Source organism: Manihot esculenta, chromosome 8 (genome assembly GCF_001659605.2).
Source record: "Manihot esculenta cultivar AM560-2 chromosome 8, M.esculenta_v8, whole genome shotgun sequence".
Taxonomy (NCBI): domain Eukaryota; kingdom Viridiplantae; phylum Streptophyta; class Magnoliopsida; order Malpighiales; family Euphorbiaceae; genus Manihot; species Manihot esculenta.
In genome coordinates, this window is record NC_035168.2 from 27,341,810 (window position 1) to 27,360,459 (window position 18,650).

Sequence of the window (18,650 nt, forward strand, 5' to 3'; positions counted from 1 at the left end):
TGTGCTTTGGAGTGTATTTTCGGCTGCCTAAAGTGAGTTTCGGAGGCTGGACTTTCGGCTCTGGACACAAGGTTCGGCGGCCGAAGGTGCCACCGAAGGTGCCGCCAAAGGTGGTCGACTTTCATCTCTGGAGTCCTCTTTCGGCCGCCGAAGGTGACTGATTTTTGGCCTCCGAAAGTTGCCTCCGAAGGTTGCTTCTCTAGTTTTGGCTTCTTTTGGCATTTTTAAGAGCATTTTCTCCAAATTGTTTCTTCACACCCAATACTTGCAAAACATGAGTAAAACCACAAAATTAGGTAGAATAGGTGCAAATAAACATCAATAAGATCATGAAAATATGGGCTAAAATATGCTCTATCAAATACCCCCACACTTAAGCTTTTGCTTGTGCTCAAGCAAATAAACATAGTCAAATAAGCTTCCCTTTGTTCTAGATCCTTATTTCCACTTAAGCTCATACTCAAGACACCTATTTTGAATCATTGCAGTGAAGAATATATGCATGATGATTACTTACCCCCTTTCCTTGTTTCCCTTTGCTTGCCATGGCTAGGATTTGTTTTCCTCAAGAGAGACATGCACATTATGTTAAGACTTTTTCTAGCTTTTGGATTGACTTGCCCTTACCTTGAAGTACTTTATTCAGGCCTTTTGCACTTTGATCTTGCTTGAGAAGGTCACCAACCTTTTGACGTGAAGGTACATATTTGTGATACCCACTCCCAGTTACTCAGTTGATCACCTTTCCAAGTGGCTACTAGCTCTTTTCATAGTCTTTTTGACCATTGAAATATTTTCTTGTTTTGTGCTTTTGAAGGCTTTGCCTTTGCTGAATTTTCTTTCTCTCAATGATTTGGGCAAATCAACACCAATTGCTAAATCAAGTCATATTAAGTTCATTCACACAACTTTGATTTATTCTCAATCAATTGAGGGTCATCAATACATTTTTCACCATGGAAAACTCAAAGATTCGATTCAAGAGGCAATTCTCAAATATGAATACAACTCACTGCAATTGATTCAACATAAGTTTAAAGAGTTATCACATCAATGGGGTCATGGAAAGAAAAACTCATTCAACATAGTTCATCAGTTTGAGTAGAGCAAAACAAAAAGAAGAAGAAGAAGGTTGTGGTGGTGTGTATTTTATTGAAAGCATAAACAAATTAAAATTTAACTGTGGCTAATTAACTTAAGACTGAAAGGAAAAAGAAAAAAAAATTTTGCAATCTGAAAGCATGAGAAATCGCAGAAGAGAAGGGGAGAACATCGCAGAAGAGAAGGCGAGAAGAAGAAGGAAAAAGCTATATGCACCCCCACACTTAAATTATGCATTGTCCTCAATGTAAAAGAAGAGAGAAGAGGGGAGGAGAAGAAGAGAGAAGAGAGCAAAAGAAACTGAGTACTTCCCTGGGGTGTGGTGTGCATGGCATGATCCTCTAGGCAGAAGGATGTTGCAGTGGAATTTCTTCCACCACTTGTACTGCGAACCCTTCGAAGTATGGTTTCAGACGATGTCCATTCACCTTGAAGACTTTTCCAGTTTCTATGCTTCGGATGTCTACAGCTCCATGTGGGTATGCATGTTCTACAATGAATGGTCCAATCCACCTAGACCGTAGCTTTCCTGGGAACAGTTTCAGACGAGAGTCAAAGAGTAAGACTTTATCACCAACCTCAAATTATTTTCTTGAAAGATGATTGTCATGGGAGGCTTTGGTCTTTGTTTTGTAGTTCCAAGAGTTCTCATATGCATCTCGTCTTATTTCCTCAAGCTCTTGCAGTTGTAACTTGCGATGGTGTCCGGCCTCTTTGAGGTCCATGTTGCAATTCTTTACAGCCCAATATGCCTTGTGCTCAAGCTCAACTGGGAGGTGACAAGCTTTCCCATAGACAAGTCTATAAGGAGACATACCTATGGGGGTTTTGTAGGCTGTTCTGTAGGCCCATAAGGCATCCTCTAATCTTAAGCTCCAATCCTTACGGTTGGGAGAAACTGTCTTTTCAAGGATGGCTTTGATTTCTCTATTGGACACTTCAGCTTGTCCATTCGTCTGAGGGTGGTAGGATGTGTATGTTCTGTGGATGACATTGTGTTTTCTGAGAAGGCTTTCCACTACCCTATTGCAAAAATGGGTCCCTTTATCACTGATGATCGCTTTTGGTACTCTATGTCTGGCAAAGATGTTGGTCTTCACAAAGTCTACCACTACCTTGGCATCATCAGTCTTAGTTGCTCTGGCCTCCACCCACTTGGATACATAATCCACTGCAAGGATGATATAAGTGTATCCAAAGGATGGTGGGAATGGTCCCATGAAGTCTATGCCCCAAACATCAAATACCTCACAGACCATGATGGGGTTCTGTGGCATTTGATTTCTTTTACTCAAATTTCCGGTCTGTTGACACCTGGCACATGTCCTGCAAAATAGAAAAGCATCTCGAAACATGGTGGGCCAAAATAGGCCACTTTCAAGTATCTTGTGAGCAGTTTTCCTTGGACCAAAGTGTCCTCCACAACTATATGAATGACAAAAAGTAAGTACGGAGGCTATTTCTTGATCAGGAATGCATCTCCTTATCATTTGGTCAGCACAATGTTTCCACAAATATGGCTCATCCCAAACATAGTATTTGGCATCCTTTTTTATTTTATCTTTAGTGTGCTTGGGCATGTCAGAAGGTAAGTTACCTATGGCCAAGTAGTTTACCATATCAGCGTACCATGGCTCATCAGACTGAGCAAGGAAGATTTGTTCAAGGAGGTCTTCCTTGGTTTCTTCAGATTCAGGAAGGTATTGTTCTGAGCTTGTCTGCAAAGAAGGTGGGGTGAAAGAGCTTTCTTGTGATGGAGCCTGCTGGGAGAGGTTCAGCGGCCAAAAAGTGTCTGAGTTCGGCGGCCGAATTTCTTCAGTTTGCGGAATGAGCTTTGGCGATGGATTCGGCTTCCACAAGTCAGTGGGGTTTGGCGGCCGAAAGATGTTCAGCAGCCGAAGAATGTCTTCTTTCTGCACAGTGTTTTCCTGAAGTGGTGCGACAGAATCTGGTTTCTGAAGGGCAGTAGAGTTCGGCGGCCGAAAGGTGTCTATGTTCGGCGGCCAAATGTCTTCTGTCTGCGTATCCTCAATCTGCTGAATGCTGCAGACGGTTTCTTTCAGTTTCTGGCTTTCAATCCTACAAAGATCATCATTTAAAACACAATCTTGATTCTCATTAAACACATCTTGGCTCAAACAGTCAATAATATCAAGATCATAAACAGGGGTCATGTCATGTGGGTATTTCATAGCATCATAAACATTGTACTTGATTACTTCCCCTTCAAATTCCATGGTAAGAGTACCATCATGCACATCAATTTTAGTTCTAGCAGTACTCAAGAAGGGACGTCCGAGAAGAATATCAGAACTAGTATTGCAACTATCTTCCTTAGTATCAATCACATAGAAGTCAGCAGGAAAGACAAGTTCATCTACTTGGACTAACACATCTTCTAGAACACCTATGGGGTGTACCACAGATCTATCAGCCAATTGTATCACTACTCTTGTTTCTTTTAGTGCACATGCATTGAGAGATTTATAGATGGAGAGAGGCATGACATTGATAGATGCACCTAGATCACACATGGCTTTCTTGATACCAACATTCCCAATTTTACAAGAGATAGCAAACATACCTTTGTCCTTGCATTTAGTAGGGAGTTCTCTTTTAATAACGGCAGTAACTACCTCACCTACACTTACTTTCTCTCTTTTAGCTAGCTTTCTTCTGTTGGTGCACAACTCTTTCAGAAATTTTGCGTACCTTGGAATCTGCTTGACAGCATCTAGCAGTGGTATGTTGATCTCCACTTTTCTGAAGGTCTCAAGGATCTCCTTTTCTTCTTTTTCTTTTTGAGTTCTTTCGAATCTTTTTGGAAAAGGAGGTGGGATGTGAAAACTTACCTTCGGGTCAGCTCTTTGCGCAGGAGGTGGTGCAGAATGCGATGAAGAGGCTTCAGATTGCCTTGGATGTTGTGCAGAGGGTGTCTCAGATGATGCATGCTTTGGTTCAACTTGCTTTTCCTCTTCAAATCTTGCATCTTGAAGCTCTTTCCCACTTCTCAAAGTAATGGCACTTACATTTTATTTGGGATTTGCCTCAGTCTGGGATGGCAACTTTCCTTGAGCTTCCAATCTGTTTATGGAGGTGGCCATTTGTCCCATCTGTTGTTGTATCATTTGCTAGGTCTTCACTACCTCATTCATAGTGTTATTGTCTACTGGAGGTGCTAGTTGGACTTGGCTTCTTTGGTAACCTTGGTGATTTTGATCAGTGTTGCCCTTTCCATAGCTGAAATTGGGATGGTCTCTCCAACCTGGATTATAGGTGTTGGAGTATGGATCATATCTAGGCTAGTTGTTGTACCTCCCAATGGCGTTGGCTTGATGATGGTCTTCTTAGAGTGTGGGACATTGATCAGTTGGGTGTCCCACACATAAACAAATCCCACATGGCCTAGGTGGCTGGGGTGCTTGAATCTGTTGTACCACATCCACAACAGCATTTTTTATAACAGATGTTAGTTCAGTCATAGTAGGAAAATTTACCTCATTGGCCCTTTATAGTTGCCTCTCTTCTCCATATTGCCTAGATGAGGCTGCAAGAGTGGAGATCAATTCTCTCATTTGTCTAGGTGTTTTGTCTTCAATGGAGCCTCCACAGGTTACATAAATGAATTTTCTTTCTGAGGGAGATAATCCTCCATAGAAGAATTGTATAAGGGCCTTGTCTGACATGTCATGTTGAGGGCATTCTGCGCAAAGTCTTTCAAACCTTTCCCAATAATCATATAGGTCCTCAGATGGCTTTTGCTTTATGCTTGTAATTTCTCTTATTATGCCAATTGATTTATGAGTTGGGAAGTATTTGTTCAAAAAGGTTCTGACCATATCATCCCAAGATGTAATAGATCCAGGTGGCAAGTAAAATAGCCAATCTTTAGCAAAGTCATTCAATGAAAAGGGGAAGGCTCTCAACTTAATTTGGTCTTCAGAAATACCTTGAGGTTTCATAGATGAACAGATTATATTGAATGCTTTTAAGTGCTTGTGTGGATTTTCATTTTCTCTACCTCTAAACTTGGGGAGAATGTTTATCAAACCTGTCTTCAGTTCAAAGGGAACTATCAGAGGTGGGTAGGTGATGCAAAGTGGGGCATAATCACCTACAGGAGTCGCCAATTCTCCCATGGTCCTTTCTCTTTGTTCTTGGGGCCTAATTGCTGGATTTTCTTGAATTATCTGGCCTTGGACAGCATGTCCATTATGGGCAGCAACTGGTGCTTGAGGTTCTGCCATTGGTGCAAGATTTGGTTGCTGAAGTTCAGGACTTTCGGCGGCCGAAGATGGGTTGGGTTCGGCGGCCGAATGTTGGGCAGATTGCTCTACGGCTTGCTTTCCAAGTCTTCTGAGAGTGCGTTCAATTTATGGATCAAAGGGTAGTGTGTCCTTGCGTTCAGATCTGGTCATGAAAGAAAATAAACAAGTGATATCAATTCCCCGGCAACGGCGCCAATTTTTGACAGGAGCGGTTGTCGAAGCCGGTAAAAAATAACCTTCTCGGTTATCTACAATTTACAACTGCAGATAGTGGTGAAGGATCGTATCCATAGAGAATTGATTACCTATCTATTTTTCTCAATCAAGACCAAGAGAACTAATTGAAAACGCAATTGAAAGCAAGCAATTGAAAGCTGAATGAAAGTAAAGTGCAAGAAAAGTAAAAAGGGGGGTTTTGAGATGATTTGATTATCAACTATGGAAAGTAATTAAAATAGCAAGTAATCAAAATAAAATAAGAAATCAATATGAGAAAGGTCTAGTTGAAGATATGGATCCGCTTTGGTTGTTTGGGTTGATCATTGAAACAAGGTTATCTTGATTGATTTAATAGGTTGGTTATGGGGGTGGAAGACGCTTCTCACCACCATGTCTTTCCTTATGAACAAATTGATTAGGGAACGTCCTCTAACCAATTACTAATCAACAAATTGCCAAGGAACGTCCTTGGGCCTTAGGCATCAAAACAATTGCCAATTGCATGAAGAACAAGAAAGATCCAAACCCTAACTACTCAAATGCATGAGATGATGTTAGATCATACAATTTCTTGGGTTTTTACACCAAGTGTTCTATGGACAGAATATTTCCAGTAATTACGGACTAACAAATATCCTAATCCAACAATCAATTAACTTTGCAATTAAGAGTCAAGTGGCCAATTTGATCAAAACAACAAAGCAATCTTGGAATTAAGCACAATTGCATGAATATTGAATAAAATCAAAGACAAAAGTTTCTGTTCAGATCTCAAAACCCTTTAAACAACCTTAGTTTCAACCAAACTTCAACTAGAAAGAGGGTTTCAGCCACTCATGGCTGAACCAAAATAGAAAATAAAAGAAAAGAAAAAGAAGATGAAGAACTAAAGTGTGGAGAGAGCCTTGGAGAGGCCTTGCCGATTTCTTTTGAGAAGAGGTGGATCAAAATCTGTCTTCTTATCTTCTTGAAGCCTTTAAATATGTCTTGAGAGGTTGCCTAGGGTTTCATGGAAGTCCAGGAGACTTTTAGAGGCTGTCCAAAGTGTCCTTGGTGTTGCATGTGCCTTGTTTGTGCATGAGTGAAGGCAAAAACGAGTCACATGTGATAGAAGGCAAGTGGAGGCACTTTGGTCTTTTCATAGCTGTCCAAGATCCTCAAGATGCTGTACATTAAGTCCAAGAGATTGCCCATGCACTAATGAGGAAGGTGGAGCCTCCTTTTGAATTTTGAATGTGCATGATACTAAGTGGGGAAACATGTGATCTTTGGATTTGGCTTCCTTAATAAGCTTGATCTTGAAATCCAATATTTGAATGTGAATCTTGAAGATTTGGATCTCAAAATACTTCCCTTATTTGACTCCTCAAATATGGCAACTTGGGATATGGCTTCTTGAATAAGGAAAGTGTGCTTTGGAGTGCATTTTCGGCTGCCTAAAGTGAGTTTCGGAGGCTGGACTTTCGGCTCTGGACACAAGGTTCGGCGGCCGAAGGTGCCGCCGAAGGTGGTCGACTTTCGTCTCTAGAGTCCTCTTTCGGCCGCCGAAGGTGACTGATTTTTGGCCTCCGAAAGTTGCCTTCGAAGGTTGCTTCTCTAGTTTTGGCTTCTTTTGGCATTTTTAAGAGCATTTTCTCCAAATTGTTTCTTCACACCCAATACTTGCAAAACATGATTAAAACCACAAAATTAGGTAGAATAGGTGCAAATAAACATCAATAAGATCATGAAAATATGGGCTAAAATATGCTCTATCAAGTGTATTGGTGGCCAGCTATAAAAAGAGAAGTGGCACAGTTCGTGTCAGCCTGCGAAGTATGTCAGAGGGTGAAGCTGGAACATTAGAAGCCGGCTGGAATGCTTAACCCACTACCCATTCCAGAGTGGAAATGGGAAAATATAGCTATGGACTTCGTGGTGGGGTTACCGGCAGCGTCCAACAATTTGGACTCCATATGGGTGATTGTGGACAGACTGACCAAATCTGCTCACTTCATCCCTGTCAGGAGTGGCTATTCTGTGGACAAGTTGACGCAGGTGTATGTTGATGAGGTTGTCAGATTGCATGGGGTTCCTATTTCAATAGTGTCTGATAGAGGACCCCAGTTCACCTCCAAGTTTTGGCGGAGTCTACAGAACGCCATGGGTACCAGGTTGGATTTCAGCACTGCTTTCCATCCACAGACTGACGGACAGTCAGAGAGGACCATCCAGACTATAGAAGATATGCTCAGAATGTGTGTGCTAGATTTTGGCGGTTCTTGGAGGCAGCATCTACCCTTGGTAGAGTTTGCCTACAATAACAGCCATCATGCTAGCATAGGGATGGCTCCATATGAGGCTTTGTATGGAAGGAAGTGCAGGTCACCTGTTTGCTGGGAAGAAGTTGGAGAAAAGGCCTTAGCAGGGCCTGAGCTTGTAGAGATCACCAGCAGAGTGGTGCCCATAATCAAAGAAAGGATCAAGACTGCCGTGAGCAGACAGAAGAGTTATGCAGACATCCACAGAAGGCAAGTGGAATTTCAGGAGGGGGATTTGGTATTGCTCAAATTGTCTCCAATGAAAGGGGTGATTCGGTTCGAAAAGAAAGGTAAGCTAGCTCCACGGTACATCGGACCCTTTGAAATCTTGCAAAAGGTCGGGAATGTATCGTATAAGCTTGATTTACCTACTTCAATGGAAAGAATCCATCCGGTTTTCCATGTTTCTATGTTGAGAAAGTTCGTGTCAGATCTGGGCAAGGTTCTTAGTGAGCCTGATGTGGAGATCCCAGAAGATCTCACCTATGTTGAGCAGCCAGTACAGATCCTAGACACCCAAATCAAGAAGCTAAGGAACAAGGAAATCCCGATGGTGAAAGACCTTTGGAATCACCACAACATCGAAGAGTGTACCTGGGAGACACAGGAGTTCATGCTCCAGCAATATTCTTATCTCTTCTAAGGTGAGTTTTATGTGCTTTGTATGTATGTTCATGTTTTATGCTATGCATGTTTGTTTGGTGAACATTCGGGGACGAATGTTCTTAAGAGGGGAAGAATGTAATACCCGGCTAAACTCCGGTATCAGAATTTCTACCGTCCGGTGGAATCTCGGATGTCGGAAACCTCTAGAAGGGCAAAATCATGTTTTTATAAAATGTTTTAATGTGTTTTATGGTTTTAAGTAAGAAAGAAATTGAGTTTTGAATGAAAAAGACTATGGAGGCATTTCCAGGTTCGGCCGCCGAACATTGGATGGTTTAGGGGGGCAAGTTAGGCTTCCGAAAGAGGCAAAGGTTCGGCTGCCGAACCTCATGTTCGGCCGCCGAACTTGCATTAGTTTTGGAGGCACTTTAGGCTGCCGAAAGGTGGTCTGGCAGCCCCTATAAAAGGGCTCCATGGCCGAAATGGGCGAGCTTTCTCCTCATTTTCGGCCAACGGTGAGTCCATGCTCTCCCATGGTCGTTTTTGATGTTTTTCCTTCGATCTTTCATGTTTTAACAAGTTTTATCTTGGTTTGAAGATATTTTATCAAGTTTTGAAGCTTGGAGACCAAAGAGTTGATTTCTCCCCATCTCCAAGCTAGGATCGTCTTTCCTCTCGATCTTCAAGAGGTAAGCTTAGATCCAACCTTCCTTGTATGTTTTAAATAAGTTTTATGAAGATTTATGGGGTAGAAATGCATGTTTAGGTTATTGTTGAGTTTATGGGTTTATGTTATGTTTATGAGCAATGTGGGTAGTATGTGTATGTTTGATGTGTTTTGGTTGGGGTTTAAGTTAGTTTGAGACCCCTATGTGCTTGTTGGCTTGAGTTTGCATATTGTAGACTAGGTAAATGCATGATGGAATGGATTGGGAGGCATTTGTGCATGAAAGAGGCTGAGTTCTGCCCTTTGGAAGAACTCAAGTTCGGCAGCCGAAGGGACTTTCGGCCGCCGAACCTGCCTGTGGAGGCAAGCCTTTGGCTGCCGAACCCTGCCCCCGAAAGTGGACTTTCGGCTCTGGAAGGGAGTTTTGGCCGTCGAAGGTGCCGCCGAACATGCATGAGTTTCATCTCTGGAGGGAACCTTCGGCCACCGAAAGTGCCGCTGAAGGTGCATGACTTTCGGCTCTGGAGGGACTTTCGGTCGCCGAACCTGCCGCCGAAAGTGCCCTGTTCAGCCTTCCTTTGCATGATTTATGTGATTGTTTTAAGGTGTTTTAGGGGGTTTTTTGGGGAGTAGTTTAGAGCTATGATAGTCTATGTTTGGTACCTCATTTGAGTCCACCTGTGTAGGTTCGGACCCGAGGAACCGAGGACCCCAGCAGTGAGTTAGCTGCTTCAAAGTCTTTAGAGCATTAGCCAGAGGTGAGTGGAATAAACTTTATGTTTAAAGTAAATGAATTTTGAGCATGATACATGCATCACGTATGCCATGAGATATTCTAGGTTGTTTGCATTAGAATTCACGAATATGTTGCGTTGCATAATTTGATGATGATGCGGATGGATGTTGAATGACCCTTTAGTCCTCGTATGTTATGGTATGATGATGATACGGTATGGATAGCCAGTGAGGCCCATTCCACGCCCCTGGCACTATGTTAAGAGAAAGACCAGTGAGGCCCATTCTACGCCCCTGGCACTATGGAATGTTATGCTATGTTATGTTATGTTAAGAGAAAGACCAGTGAGGCCCATTCTACGCCCCTGGCACGATTGGACTATGTAGAGGACTATTGGTGACAAGTCCATCCTTGATGTGATTTGTTTGTGATGTGACGCATTTCATGAAAGCATGAATGTTAATATGATGTTTTATGTTATTCTGCTCACTGGGCTCTAGTAGCTCACCCCACTCCCTTAATACCCCAGGTTTGCAGGTACGGGATAGACCAGGAGGTCAGCTAGAGTAAATTTATGGTTATCTAATAGCTAGTGGTGGACATGATAAATATTGAAATGTAATGTATAGTTCAGTAATGTAATGAATAGTATTAAACAGTTATGTAAAGTAAGGATGTTATTGAGGATAGAATTGTGCTTGACCCTATTATTAATCCCTTTTGAATACATGATTTTAATGATGTTTATGTAAACCAAACTTAATAAATGTTATGTTACCCCATTGGAGCAATTGATGAGGACTCCAGTGTGGGGTTGATGATTATGTATATGATTAGTGCATGCACAGGTTGAGTTTGGTGAATGAATGAAAAGAAAAGTTCAAAATATGTTATGTATGTGTTGATCATGTATGGGATTAATCAGGTATACAGGATGAATGTTTGGCTTGCTACGGGTCCCAGCGGCCTTAAGCCGATCTGGATTCTAGCGCCGGTAGCGGTCCGGTTTCCGGATCGTTACACTTAGCCCTAGAGGAGAGTGTTTCCTCCCTTTTTTCCTCTTTCTTCTCCCTCATGCGAGATGGCCTCTCCGCTATAGGACCACCTACCCCTTGGTGCAGGTCCGTACTTACAGGTAACCCCAGGACCCTCCCTGTGTCAGGCAAGCATTTAATTCCCTTCGGCGCGCGAGTGGACAGGGCTGCGAAATGACTGGACCCGCAGTCTTTTCTTCTTGTGACCGTGTTTGAGGGAAAAGGACCGGAACCTAGGAAAGGGTTGGCTTTAAGGATGAAATGGGCCGGGCCGGTCTGATTGAGTGACTTAAATAGGAGTCCGATCAGGAGGATGAACGGGTTGGGTCTGGCTTATTCGGGGGCTTAGGAGCCTCCTGATTGTGGGCTGCTACTATCGGCCCGGCCTCGTAATGGGATGGAGAAATCCAGCGGTCATCAAATGCCCTTTTACCTTCTCATCAGTTATTGCCCGACTGATGAGGGGGTAAATACCGAGAATCATTATGACCGCGCCATCTAAATACAGTTTGCCTCAATACACCCTTTCACCTTATCGTCATATCAATTTCCAAATTTTCTCCGTCTTTTCCCAGTTCGTGCTTTCCTCGGTCATTCGTGCACACTCCTATCTACGTTCCCCTGTCTTTATTTTCACGGTACGTTTCTTCTTTTACCAGGGATAGCTCTAATCTCTCGGATGTCGTCAACCTAGAGTTTAGCATCACCCCGTCTAACATCTGAAACTTCATTCCCAGGAAATACCTAGATATTCCTTTTTTTTACGTTAGTGCCCCTTGCCGGAAGGAGAGAATCGTTCTCCTCAATCCTCATCCTTCTGGTTTAATCGACTCTCAGAAAGATGTGAGCTTGATTTTGTCTTCCTTCGAATCTGTTTGTCTGAGCTGGGGGTTCACACCCACGGCGCGTCTGTTCATCGCCTTCTTCAGAGGGGTCAAGATGAGCCAAAAATCTTATTACTTTGTCTCTTGTGGAGGCCCATTTTAATCTTGCTTTTGTGATTTTCGCTGAGAAGTCTTCTGACTTGCCCCGATTTTGGATTTTTTGCAGCTTCTGAAATGAAAATGGATTGGATTAAGCCCTCTAAGAATTTCATGCTCTCCTGGTAAGACATGAATACTGCCTCGGGCTCCTTCCTAGCGGGGCGATCGAGGGGGGAGACTTCCCAACAAGTGGCCGAAGTAAGATCGTCCAAGTCGTCTTTTCGGCCTCCTTCCCCTGCTCCTGCCCGAGCTCCGAAGCCGGGCCCTCGAGATGCTAAATCTTCAAGGTCGTCAAGCTGCAGCAAGTCGGGCTCGGCCACTCAAGTTGTTCAAGCCCCTAGGTCTCCACGGACTTCGAGATCGAGCGAGAACTCTGGGTTGACGGGGATGAAGCCTGCCTTGCCCTCTGGTGATGCTCTCGGAAGGGGACTCGAGACCTCCACAGCTGAGGTGAAGGTCCTTGCAAGTGAGACTAAGATCGCGCCTGTGGGGAATGTTCAGGGGGCCCCAGTCGAGGGTGTTCAGGTTACAGAGGAGAGGGAGTCTGGTTTTGCAGATGGCGGGAGCCTAGCGGAGGAGATCGGGGTCAAGCGTCCTGCCCCGGTTCCCATTTCAAAGGAGTCCCGGGCTTCTAGGAAACCGGCTCCTGTCTTCCCTCCTCTTGAGAAGAAAAAGGACGCTCCCGTGGTGTCTCTGATACCTGCTCCTGACTCAAATTTAGGGAATAACATGATTTCTGAAGTTTATTATGGAATACAAGATGCGGCTTACATATGTAATATAAAGCAAATCATGGTAGATTCGTGTCAGGATTTCCTTGCTGGGAATGGTGAAGATGATCACTTTGCTGTTGATTTTGATGTAGAGCGCTTGTGCTATGGGAAACAGAGATCTGCTGCACTCAGTCAAGCTTCCGTTGATGCTTTCCGATATGTGTTCCATGATATTCAAAGTTTAACTTACAAATATGCAAGTAGGGACAATGCGTTGATGGCTATGTTTAAACCAGGAAGTAAAGGTAATTTGCTAAAATTAGTCCAACATAGTATGCGTGTAGGTTTGCAACATCTACTTGTTCCATTGCCCTTCAGAATGCTTTACCAGCTTTCTTGTGCTCCTTTAAGTAAGCAAAAGGGTGACAACGCTACTGAATTTGCCAAGTGTCATATCCCATCTGTTCTCGTTGAAGGTTCTCTTTTATCCGACTTGAATCTCCTTTTGAGGGTACTGGGAGGTCTGATCCAGAGAGTGCTGGGTCTTCCCCAGTCAGCAATGTAGATAGTATAAATGCATATTATGTAGATGATAGTGCCCCTAGGCATGTAAGTCCTTTAAGGACGGTCTTCCTTCTATTCCGCGTAGGTGATGAGAATAGGCTGTAATATACTTTTCTTTTAATGAAAATTTATTTCAGTCTCTTACTTCAAGTTCATACCTGAGATATTTCCTGTCTTGTGTTTATGCTTGAATTGTTTTTGCCTTTGTCTGTTTTTTAATACTCTGCCGAGCTATCTAAACTATTACAAGCACAATTTGTTCAAATTTTTTCAGAATGAAATACTCAAACTATTCCCCGTAATTCATAAGGGATTGAGCACACAGTCCCTTACCGCTTGCTTTTAAGCTAACTAGGGCTGAAGACTTAGCCCAAGACTTGGCTTCTGACTTGTAAATTTCTTCAATTTCACAGGGACCTTCTCACCTGTAGGCTTTTTCTGAGCTGGATTTACCGTAAGGATAAGACTCTGAGCTGTGCTCCTTTACGGGTTTTGACCCCATTAGGTCCTCAGCCTGAGCTCGGTTTTTAACAGTTGACCAGTCGTCCTCAATTTTCTTTACATTACTTCATGCATATGATCTCAGGCGTATAGCCTTTGTATAATCAAAGTAAAATGGATCATGTACCTTTTACGGGGATAAACAGGGCTGGCCTTCTTAGTTTTAGTTCTGTTCCGACAAGATTTGAGGCTGGGGCCTTTAGCTCATGCCACTGAATTTCCTCTCGGATCATAGGAGGCTTGTTGCCTTCAGTTTGCCTTTGAGCTTTCTGAGCTCGGTTCTCTTTTGCTTGGTTTTCCGAGTTTGTGCTTCCAGGTCGGCATTTTTGGCCTCTTGTTGTCTTTTTCTTCTGATGATTCAGTTCTCGGGTATGCCTCAGCTGGGTTCTTTGTTGCTTAGATCTTCCTCTAGGTTAGCCGAGCTGGTTTAGTGCCATCAATTAATCTTTGGGATCGGTGTCTTACTAGCCTGTAGTCCGAGTTCGAATTTAGACTTTTTATATCTGCTTTAGTACATTCTTGAGATCAGCATGGCGCTTTGCCTCCTTTGGTTGTCGTGTGAGATCTGAGTCCCTTTCTCTTAGGACCTGAGCTCCTTTGGGAGGTCGGGGTCTAGCTTTGCTCCAGGAGATCTTGGGGATCTCGCTGGCCATTTTTGCTCCGGGAGATCTTGGGGATCTCACTGGCCGTTTTTGCTCCGGGAGATCTCGGGGATCTCACCGGCCGTTTTTGCTCCGGGAGATCTCGGGGATCTCACCGGCTGTTTTTGCTCCGGGAGATCTCGAGGATCTCACCGGCCGTTTTTGCTCTGGGAGATCTCGGGGATCTCACCGGCCGTTTTTGCTCTGGGAGATCTCGAGGATCTCACCGGCCGTTTTTGCTCCGGGAGATCTTGGGTGTAACGACCCGAAAATCAGACCGCTACCGGCTTTAGGATCCAGATCGGCTTAAGGCTGCCGGGACCTGTAGCAAGCCTAACATACAACCTGTAAACCTTTTTAATCCCATACATGATCAACATATACATAAAAATTTTAACTTTCTCATTCATTTACCAAACTCAACCTGTGCATGCACCACTAATGATCATAATCATCAACTCCACATTGGAGTCCTCATCAATGCTCCAATGGGGTAACATAACATATTTTAAGTTTGGTTTACATAACATCATAAAACATTTCATTGAAAGATCATGTAACTAAAAAGGGATTAACAATATATTAGGGTCAAGTACAATTCTAAACCTCAATACTCATCATTACATTACATAGTTGTACTATACATTACATCATTCTCATGTCCACAGCTAACTATTACATAGAACATAACTTTACTCTTGACTTCCTGCGCTATCCCGTACCTGCAAACCTGGGGGATTAAGGGAAAGGGGGTGAGCTACTAGAGCCCAGTGAGCAAAATAATAAAATATTACATTTAAAGTTCATGCTTTCATGAAATACATCACATCACAAACAAATCACATTAAGGATGAACTTGTCACCAATAGTCCTTTACATATCCAATAGTGCCAGGGACGTAGAATGGGTCTTCCTGGACTTCCTCTTACATAACATATCATAAATATTCCAATGTGCCAGGGATGTAGAATGGGTCTTCCTGGACTTTCTCTTACAATGTGCCAGGGACGTGGAATGGGTCTTCCTGGACTTCCATACCATATCATCATCATCATCATACAAGACTCTGAAGCATAAAGAGTTATTCTACTCACCTCAGGCTAGCTCAGACAAGACTCTGAAGCAGCTATCTCACTGCTGGGGTCCTCGGTTCCTCGGGTCTGAATCTACACAGGTGGACTCAAATGAGAGACCAAACATACAAGAACATGACTCTAAAATACTCCCCAAAAACCCCCTAAAACACCTTAAAACAATCATAGAAATCATGCAAAGGAAGGCTGAACAGGGCACTTTCGGCAGTAGGTTCGGCGGCCGAAAGTCCCTCCAGAGCCGAAAGTCATGCACCTTCGGCGGCACTTTCGGCGGCCAAAACTCCCTTCCAGAGCCGAAAGTCCACTTTCGGGGGCAAGGTTCGGCAGCCAAAATGCTTGCCTCCACAGGCAGGTTCGGCGGCCGAAAGTCCCTTCGGCTGCCGAACCTGAGTTCTTCCAAAGGGCAGAACTCAGCCTCAACTATGAACATTTGCCTCTCAAACCATTCAACTCAAACACAACACTTCCACAACATGCATACACACATACATAAGCTCCTAGGGGTTTCAAACTATCCTAAACCCCAACTACAACACATCAAACATACATAACAACCCACATTGATAAAAAACTCAACATAAACCCATAAACTCAAAATAACCTAAACATGCATTTCTACCCCATAAACCTTTACAAAACTTGTTTAAAACATAAAATGAGCTAAGGATCTACTCTTACCTCTTGGAGATCGAGAGGAGAGGCGATCTAACTTGGAGATGGGAGAAATCTCACTCCTTGGGTCTCCAAGCTCCAAAACTTGCTCTTTTTGCTCAAATATCTTCAAACCAAGATAAAACTTGTTAAAACTCAAAAGATTGGAGGAAAACATCAAAAATCAACCATGGGAGAGCATGGACTCACCGTTGGCCGAAAAGGGAGAGAAAACTCGCCCGTTTCGGCCATGGAGCCCTTAAATAGGGGTTGGCCAGACCACCTTCGGCAGCCTAAAGTGCCTCCAAAACTCATGCAAGTTCGGCGGCCGAACATGGGGTTCGGCGGCCGAACCTGAGCCACTTTCGGAAGCCTAACTTGCCCCCCTAAACTATCCCATGTTCGGCGGCCGAACCTGGAAATGCCTCCTTGGTCTTTTTCATTCAAAACTTAATTTCCTTCTTACTTAAAATCATAAAATACATTAAAACATTTTATAAAAACATGATTTTACCCTTCTAGAGGTTTTCGACATTCGAGATTCCACCGGACGGTAGGAATTCCAATACCGGAGTCTAGCCGGGTATTACATTCTTCCCCCCTTAAGAACATTCGTCCCCGAATGTTCACCAAGCAACACATGCACAGCATAAAACATCAACACACATACAAAGCACATAAAACTCACCTTAGAAGAGATGAGGATATTGCTGGAGCATGGACTCCCGTGTCTCCCAGGTACACTCTTCGATGTTGTGGTGATTCCAAAGGACTTTTACCACCGGGATTTTCTTGTTCTTAGCTTTCTAATCTGGGTGTCTAGGATCTGCACCGGCTGCTCAACATAGGTGAGATCTTCTTGGATCTCCACATCAGGCTCACTAAGAACCTTGCTCGGATCTGACACAAATTTCCTCAACATGAAAACATGGAAAACCGGATATATTCTCTCCATAGAAGCAGGTAAATCCAGCTTATACGATACATTCCCGATCTTTTACAAGATTTTAAAGGGTCCGATGTACCGCGGAGCTAGCTTACCTTTCTTCCCGAACCGAATCACCCCTTTCATTGGGGACACTTTGAGCAATACCAAATCCCCCTGCTGAAACTCTACTTGCCTCCTGCGGATATCTGCATAACTCTTCTGTCTGCTTGCAGCAGTCTTGATCCTTTATCTGATTATGGGCACCACTCTGCTGGTGATCTCTACTAGCTCAGGCCCTGCCAAGGCCCTTTCTCCAACTTCCTCCCAGCAAACCGGTGACCTGCACCTCCTTCCATACAAAGCTTCATATGGAGCCATCCCTATACTAGCATGATGGCTGTTATTGTAGGCAAACTCCACCAAAGGTAGATGCTGCCTCCAAGAATCGCCAAAATCCAGCACACATATTCTGAGCATATCCTCTATTGTCTGGATGGTCCTCTCTGATTGTCCGTCCGTCTGTGGATGGAAAGCAGTGCTAAAATCCAACCTGGTACCCATAGCATTCTGCAGACTCCGCTAAAATCTGGAGGTGAACTGGGGTCCTCTATCAGATACTATTGAAACAGGAACCCCATGTAATCTGACAATCTCATCAACATACACCTGCGCCAACTTGTCCACAGAATAGCCACTCCTGACTGGGATAAAGTGAGCAGATTTGGTCAGTCTGTCCACAATCACCCATATGGAGTCCAATCTGTTGGACGCTGCCGGTAACCCCACTACGAAGTCCATAGCTATATTCTCCCATTTTCACTCTGGAATAGGTAGTGGGTTAAGCATTCCAGCCGGCTTCTGATGTTCCAGCTTCACCCTCTGACATACTTCGTAGGCTGACACGAACTGTACTACTTCTCTCTTTATAGCTGGCCACCAATAAACTCTCTACAGATCTTGATACATCTTGGTGGCTCCAGGGTGAACACTGTATCTGGCATTATGAGCCTCCCTCATAATGTCTCCCTTTAAACCCACGTCATCTGGTACACACAATCTATTCCCATAGCGGAGGATCCCCTTGCTGTCAAATCTGAACTCTTCGTTCTTGCCCGAGTGAACAGTCCTGACAATCTTTACTAACTCTGGGTCCTCGTGTTGTTTCTGAGCCACCTGCTCTAGAAACACGGGTGCCACTCTCATCTGGGCTATCAAAGTACCTGTACCAGACAACTCCAACTGCAAACCTTCATTAATGAGCTCGAAGTACTGCCTCACCACTGGTCTTCTCTCTGCTGAAATATAGGACAAACTGCCAAGTGATTTCCGGCTTAAGGCGTCTGCCACAATATTTGCCTTACCCGGATGGTACTGGATCTTGCAATCATAGTCACTAAGCAATTCTACCCATCTTCTCTGCCTCAGATTCAATTCTCTCTGACTCAAGATGTACTGCAGGCTCTTATGATCGGTGAAGATCTCACATTTAACCCCATAGAGGTAATGCCTCCACATCTTGAGTGCAAAGATCACCGCTGCCATTTCTAGGTCATGTGTGGGGTAATTCAACTCGTACTTCTTCAGCTGCCTAGAAGCATAAGCAATTACCCTATCATTCTGCATCAGTACACAATCCAGTCCCAC